The sequence below is a fragment of the Micromys minutus genome, assembly GCF_963924665.1.
Source record: "Micromys minutus genome assembly, chromosome: X".
Taxonomy (NCBI): Eukaryota; Metazoa; Chordata; class Mammalia; order Rodentia; family Muridae; genus Micromys; species Micromys minutus.
Window position 1 is genome coordinate 27,898,745 of NC_137970.1, and position 7,240 is coordinate 27,905,984.

A 7,240-nucleotide genomic window follows, 5' to 3' on the forward strand; every position below is an offset into this window, starting at 1 on the left:
TAGGCAAACATTTTCTCCAGTGAGCCATCTTCCAAGCCCCACACTTGGCTTTTACATGGGCACTGAAGGTCTAAACTCAGATTCCCAGGCTTATACATCAAATACTTTACTCACTGAATCATGTCCCCATCCCAAGATGGTCATTTTTACATAGAGAAACATGCTGGTCCTAAAAGGTTGAGGGAAAGGGACAATCTATAAGGACTTGTGCCAATCTGCTATTTTACCCCTACATTTTACATAGATCTATTATTATAGTATTATATCAGAATGTCTTATGTACTTAACTTTCCCACTGGCGTAGGAGCTTCTTTTATGAGGTTAGAATTAGTCTTTGACTCTATTACTACAGTATCTTGCACACAGTACCTTCTTAGTGACTCCTTGAATGTATAACAAGTCTAGGGTTTTTTTTCCACTCTAAAACTACGACACCATGAGGTTGAATTACATGCTAGCTGTTTTGTATTACCTCAGTTTATTAGTAATAACTATTTTAAATATGCTGGCTCTTCGGATAGACTCTTTCAAGGTTTTACTCTGCTTAGATGGTATAAACACCTTTGAAGTTTTATAGTAACAGATTCTAGCCACATACAACTCCATGTCCAGCATTTAACAAGAGATGCTCCTGAGCAGATACCATTTACTCGTGTTCCGGTGACAGTTGTTTGGCAAAGGAAATGGTTGACAGGGGTGCTTTTGTGTAGGAAACATCTGCCTTGGTTTTCCATAGAAGGAGAGTCTGTGGAGTACACTTGGATGGGCTCTGCCTGATTGAGCTTGGCAGGGAGAGGCAGAGGCACCACTAATTACACATCTCGTATTATAGGTTGGAAATTGATACACAGAGTAAATTGTCTGGCCCACAAAGCCCCCAAATATAATGAAAGCAACATAGACATAAGTTCATTTTCAAAATTCTCAGTGTTGCAATTCAGGTCTAGTTATACAATTCACCCCCCCCCCCCACTTTTCTCCACATGGTACTTAAAACACAAAACCCACAAACAAATGGAGTATCTAGAAGTTAATTTACAAATTCAGGAAAATAAAGTGGGAAAATATGTAGAAAATATCCATGGTAACACATAGAATTTATTGAAAGTATTAATTAGTAATTCTCTTGAGTTCAGGTATACTTGTTACAGGTCACCACCATTGCTTGACTGTACACAATTAAGCTGTACTTAGAAATATCCGTTTCCTGGTCCATGTCACTCAAAGATACTTTCCTAAAAGACAAGAAAGAGGTAGACTCAGCAGGGGCAGAGAGAGGCCCAAATGTACAAGATCAAAGAGGAGCCCTGCTCTGAGGTTCAAAAGATGAATTCTATAATTCATTATTCCATAATTACAGGAAGGGAAGGTCAGCTCAGCAGCACTCCATTAAGATTAGAATCTACTAGAATTCTGGCAGGCTCAAGAAATAGCAGCCATCCCATATTGAACTCGAGTTAGAAGAGGCGAGTCCAGTCTCAAAATGGAGGTAAAACCACCACCAGGTCGCCCCCAGCCTGACTCCGGCCATCGCCGCCGCTGGGAGGGGGGAGGAGGGACATGATCCAACGGAACCAGAGCAGCTGAGGAAGCTGCTCATTGGTGGGCTGAGCTTTGAAACCACAGATGACAGTTTAAGAGAACATTTTGAGAAATGGGGCACACTTACAGACTGTGTGGTTATGAGAGGTCCTCAAACAAAACGTTCCAGAGGCTTTGGTTTTGTGACCTACGCTTGTGTTGAAGAGATGGATGCTGCAGTGTGTGCTCGGCCACACAAGGTTGATGGGCGTGTGGTGGAACCAAAGAGAGCTGTTTCTAGAGAGGATTCTGTGAAGCCTGGTGCCCATTTAACGGTGAAGAAAATTTTTGTTGGTGGTATTAAAGAGGATACGGAAGAATATAATCTGAGAGACTACTTTGAAAAGTATGGCAAGATTGAAACCATAGAAGTTATGGAAGACAGGCAGAGTGGGAAAAAGAGAGGATTTGCTTTTGTAACTTTTGATGATCATGACACAGTGATAAAATTGTTGTTCAGAAATACCACAATATTAATGGGCATAATTGTGAAGTGAAAAAGGCCCTTTCTAAACAGGAGATGCAGTCTGCTGGATCTCAGAGAGGTCGTGGAGGTGGATCTGGCAACTTTATGGGTCATGGAGGAAACTTTGGTGGAAGAGGAGGCTATGGTGGTGGAGGTGGAGGCAGCAGAGGTAGTTATGGAGGTGGCGATGGTGGATATAATGGATTTGGAGGTGATGGTGGCAACTATGGTGGTTGTCCTGGTTACAGCAGTAGAGGAGGTTATGGAGGTGGTGGACCAGGATATGGAAACCAAGGCGGTGGCTATGGTGGTGGAGGAGGAGGATATGATGGTTACAATGAAGGAGGGAATTTTGGTGGAGGTAACTATGGTGGTGGTGGAAACTATAATGACTTTGGAAATTATAGTGGACAGCAACAATCAAATTATGGACCCATGAAAGGGGGCAGTTTTGGTGGCAGAAGCTCAGGCAGTCCCTATGGAGGTGGCTGTGGATCTGGAGGTGGAAGTGGTGGATATGGTAGCAGAAGGTTTTAAAATAAAACAGAAACAGTGAATGAGAACCCTACCTGCCTAACTGAGGAATGTCTTTCCCACCACCTTAAATACGAAGGTTTCTGGCTGGGTAAGGTTTGTAGCTTACAGTAAAAACCCATGACACCATTGGTTTTCCTACAAGTCAATGTCAGTCTGAGACATTACCCCTCAAACTCAGTTTTATCTTGGTACCCCATTGAACAAGTTCTAAGACTTAGGCAGTTATATTCCACAGTGCCATGGGGTGTTTGTTATGAGCCAGATGTAGCCTCTTGATCTGCACAACTTGCTGTTGTAAAGTCAGCTTTCAATAAGGGGAAGTTATGTTTGGCTTTTCAAAAAGTAATTTTTGATGTCTGGCTTAAGTTACCATTACCCACCCGAGGGAAAACAAGGAATATTCACAGTTGTCAGAGTAATTGTCTTCCTCAAAGTTCTCTAGCAAATTTACTATTGCATGGACCAGTAGGGACAGTCGGTTTACTTATGTGTTTTCAGTCTCCCTATTATACAAACAGGGTCTCAGTGTTGTCCTAGCCTGAACTTCAGTCCACCAGCCTTTTGTTACCCAAATGCTGGGATTAAGGGGTGGTGCCTATATGACAACTTGTGTTCCTTTAAAATCCAAAGAATAGTTGGGTTACTACTCAAGTAAGTTGCTCATTGTCCATAAGGGCTATTTCTGCTGCCCTGAAAGGGCTTTGAGAATTGCTTAATTCAGGTTACTTTTTAATAGAATACTTTCAGGAGACAAATCTGCAATGTTTCCCACACAGGGATACCCTGCACCCACAAGTTTGCATAGCAGTACTGAACTCACAGAAACCAATAAGGTAGCAATCTTTTCACTGGTGGTTACGTAATTTAGAAAAATACATTTAAAAGGCATTTACAGTCTGTTTTCTTTCTGAGACACAGGCCACATGACTGAGTACTAGGCAACACAATGGGCACAGAAGTAAAATGCTCTGTTTCCAGGTCTGTCCCATAAGTACCACCTATACATGTGTGATTGTACATATTTTCACTATTCTGGACTGACATACAAAGAAAAGTATGGCTTCTAGTGCTGTGTATTAGAGGACAGCAGAGCCACACGATGGAAGAAAGCTGTGTCACTGACTGACATCACAGAGGAGAGCCCTTTGCTAATCAGGATTTAATGTACCTAAGAAATAAACCTTTCTTGTATAAAGGTAGTAAGATATTGGGGTTAATCTGTCATAGAAGCTTTCATTGGTTAGGTATGTGTTCACTGGATATAATAATAGAGGTACTGTAAAGAAAAATAATGTGTTATTTTTCTGTTTGAGGTATTACCCCGTAGAAAGGGTTCAAATTGGAACATGAATAAATATGAAAGATAAGAGTGTTAAGGAAGGGAGAAGCACTTCATGGGAGAAGCTATAAGTGAAGGAGCTTAAACTATAGAGGAAGAAATTTGGGTAAAGAGAAAAACATACAACACTTGTAAACGTATCTGTTTTAATTTCCTTTCCTTCTTCTGTGATGAACTATCCTGACAAAAGCAAATTAAAGGAAAGGGGTTTTATTTTGGCCCACAGTTCTCAGCAAAGAAGTCAAGGCCACAGGAAATTTAAGCAGCTGACATGTCACATCTACAACCAGGAAGTAGAGAACTATGACTGCATGCTGCTGCTCAGTTCCAACTCTCCATTTATATAGTCCAGGATTTTAGCCAAGGAATAGTGCTACCCACAGTGGGCAATTCATCACATCTCAATTATTCAAGACAATTCCAACATGGTCATATCCGCAGGCTAATCTCCAGGTTATTATAGATACTGTCTAAGAGATAAGTAACATTACCCATCACCATATATGACAAAGAATAAAGTTTAAGCTTGTGCTATAGCACTTAGGAGTTCAGATCTAGGCATACCATTTAGACTTAGGAATAAGGAAAGCATGTTTTATTTCTGAGATGAGGCCTCATGCATCGCAAGATTGCCTTGAAATCACTATGTGGCTGAAGATGACATTGAACTTCTAATCATCTTGCTTCCTCCTCTCTGAGGCTAGGAATACAGGTGTGTGGTACTGCAGCAGCTTCTATGGTACTGGAGATGGCCTTATGAATTTTGGGCAACTACTCTAACAACTTAGTTCTATCCCCAGCCCAGGGAAAGTTCTAATAGTAACTCACACTTTCTAGAAATAGAAAGAGCTTTCATAAAATCTTCATCTTGAGTGTATGCTGTTGATTGACTACTCAAGATTCATTTTCTTTTCTCCTCTGACTGTAAGATCTCAAATTAACTGATATTTCATCCTCATGTGATTAGGGAAAAGGGAACCCTATGTTTAGCTCCAGGGTTGGATACTGATACTGAACCATTTAGCACATGGAATTGAAGAAGGGATACCTAAGTTCATTTCATTTAAAATATTGGCTTCATTACAAGTGTCTGGGAATGAATTTTGTAGTGAGCATATGTTACTTTTTGGCTGTCACACAGCTGACCTGCTCCCATTTCTGTTTGTAAGAAGTCTCCTGTAACAGAGACAATTCATTGTTCACTGAATATTTAAGTTCTTGTAGACTACAGGATTATTGATTGAAGCAGATGCCTCCTGGGAATTATATTTCTCTCCTTACAAATGGCAATGTCTATGGTTTGTTACTGTCCATAGCATAGAAGCATTCATGATAGAATGTTGAGCCTGGGCCAAGAAGCTTAAGTAATAGATATACCTTCAGCAGTTTTATTCAACTTCCAGCTGGATGCGAAGGATTACAATGCCCAAAGAAACAGTGGAGCTCCAACATTGAAGAAGTCTGGGATGCGAATTATCTTGAGGAAGGTTGACCATCAATTGCTTAGACTGACCATTGTGTGACTGAAGAGTATACTTTTATTATGTTACTTCCTTAAACCCTGGATTTGGGTGTTATTGTAGGTAGCATTTTACTAATATATAACCATAATGAACGGTCTTGCGAAGAGAGCAATAACCATCTCTGATGTCTGCTATTGGTCCTCCAAAAAGGTCATATTCTCTACTTCTATCTGCTCTCACATGTAGCCAAGACATCTTTTATCTTATTTATTTATCACACTAAATAATGAGTTTTAATATGACAACTTCTAAATAATACATCATTGTGCTTTGTTCATATTTGTTCCCCCACTACCCTTCCCCACATTTGTCTCTTTCTTTCTCCCAAAATAGAACCCCATTCTGCATTCATAGCATGTATATCACATCACCATCTCTTGTTCACCTCTCTTACTTTCCTTCCCATCTCACAGCCTCCTTTCTACTTTCATGTCTCTCCCCCCCACACACACACACCTATATGAATTTTTATCTAGACTTTCACACCTGAAAGCTGCTATATCCATGCTTGGGAAAAGCAGATAGATACTCCTGGTTGGGTGCTGAATCTTAAACACAGAGTACAAAGACAGATATAGTAGTAGTAACAGAAAAGAGGAAAATCTGTGGTAAAACTTGGCATGTGATTTCTGCTGTTTCAGGAGCAGCTGCGTCATGCTGATGTCCAAGTCTTGTTCTCCAACTTCTAGTAAATACTATTAGCCTCTGACAGCTTGCTCATTCATGCTCCCTTTGCAGAAAACAATCAGCACTGTCCCTCTCTTAATTTTGGTAGTGTTTTAATGGTTTACACAAAAGAAGATTCTTCTCAAATTCCTTTTGTTTAATAAGAGTGGACTTTCCCTTATGCAGTTCTGTATTTATCTTTGATTCTGTCCTACTATCTTAGTTTTATGATCTAACAGCATCGGAAGTGGGAACCACTTAATTTTCTCTTCATATTGACTTCCTGTTCAGATAATCAAGTACTCATTTTTCCTTGTGTTGTCAGTCTCTTCTCTCTCATTCTCTCATGGTTGACAGAAGTTTTACTTACCAGTTGTCCTCACTCATGTTATTTTTGTGATATTTATATTTGCTAATCATTTCTATTATTGGTTTGTGCTGTCTAATTATCAATCTGTAACTTCTGATTTGAGACGAACATGGGGCTTAGTGTCCCAGAGACCTACTTTTGTTATGCAACCTTGGTCTGATTTTCCCAAGATGTTTTGCAAAGTAATTAGAATAATAAACAACAACAACAACAATTTCAGAGTCAATCACAATGGGAAGCTGCTAACTAAATAGCCACATGGCTGAGCACCTTATTAACACTTATTCTTAAATGTCTCTGCACTTTGATCATTTGTTGGTTTCTGCATTTACCACTATCTACCACAAAGAGAAACCCTTCTGATGAAGTCAGAGCTTTATTAACCAATGGTTATAGATATGATCAGTTTGTGGAGCAATTTGATACTATGCCCATTTACTAGAATAGTAGTAGTAGGTTCACCCTCTGGGGTCTATCAACTTTCCAACTATGAATTCTTGGCCAGATTTACAGTAGCAGAAAGACGCCTGCTTTTGTGGAGTGGCACTTAAAGCTAATCAGAAAGTAGTTGGTTGCCCCCCAAAACATCTGTGGCCCTATTGCATCCATAGACATATCTTGGCATGCTGGACATTGCTGTAGTTCACAGGGTTTGTGGCTGAGAAAAGTATTGATGGCTGTTTCTCCCAACAGCTTACATGGTACCTTCTGGTACCATGAAAGCTGGCCACCAAGGAGGAAGCTTCCTGGTTAATGCC

General features: G+C 40.2%; 1 pseudogene across 1 annotated transcript; it reads left to right on the top strand.

Moving 5' to 3' along the window:
• Window positions 1–1,483: 1,483 nt before the first annotated feature.
• Window positions 1,484–2,592, top strand: LOC308415756 (heterogeneous nuclear ribonucleoprotein A3-like; annotated as a pseudogene). The gene has a single exon. The product of its transcript is annotated as a heterogeneous nuclear ribonucleoprotein A3-like (transcript).
• Window positions 2,593–7,240: the final 4,648 nt, after the last annotated feature.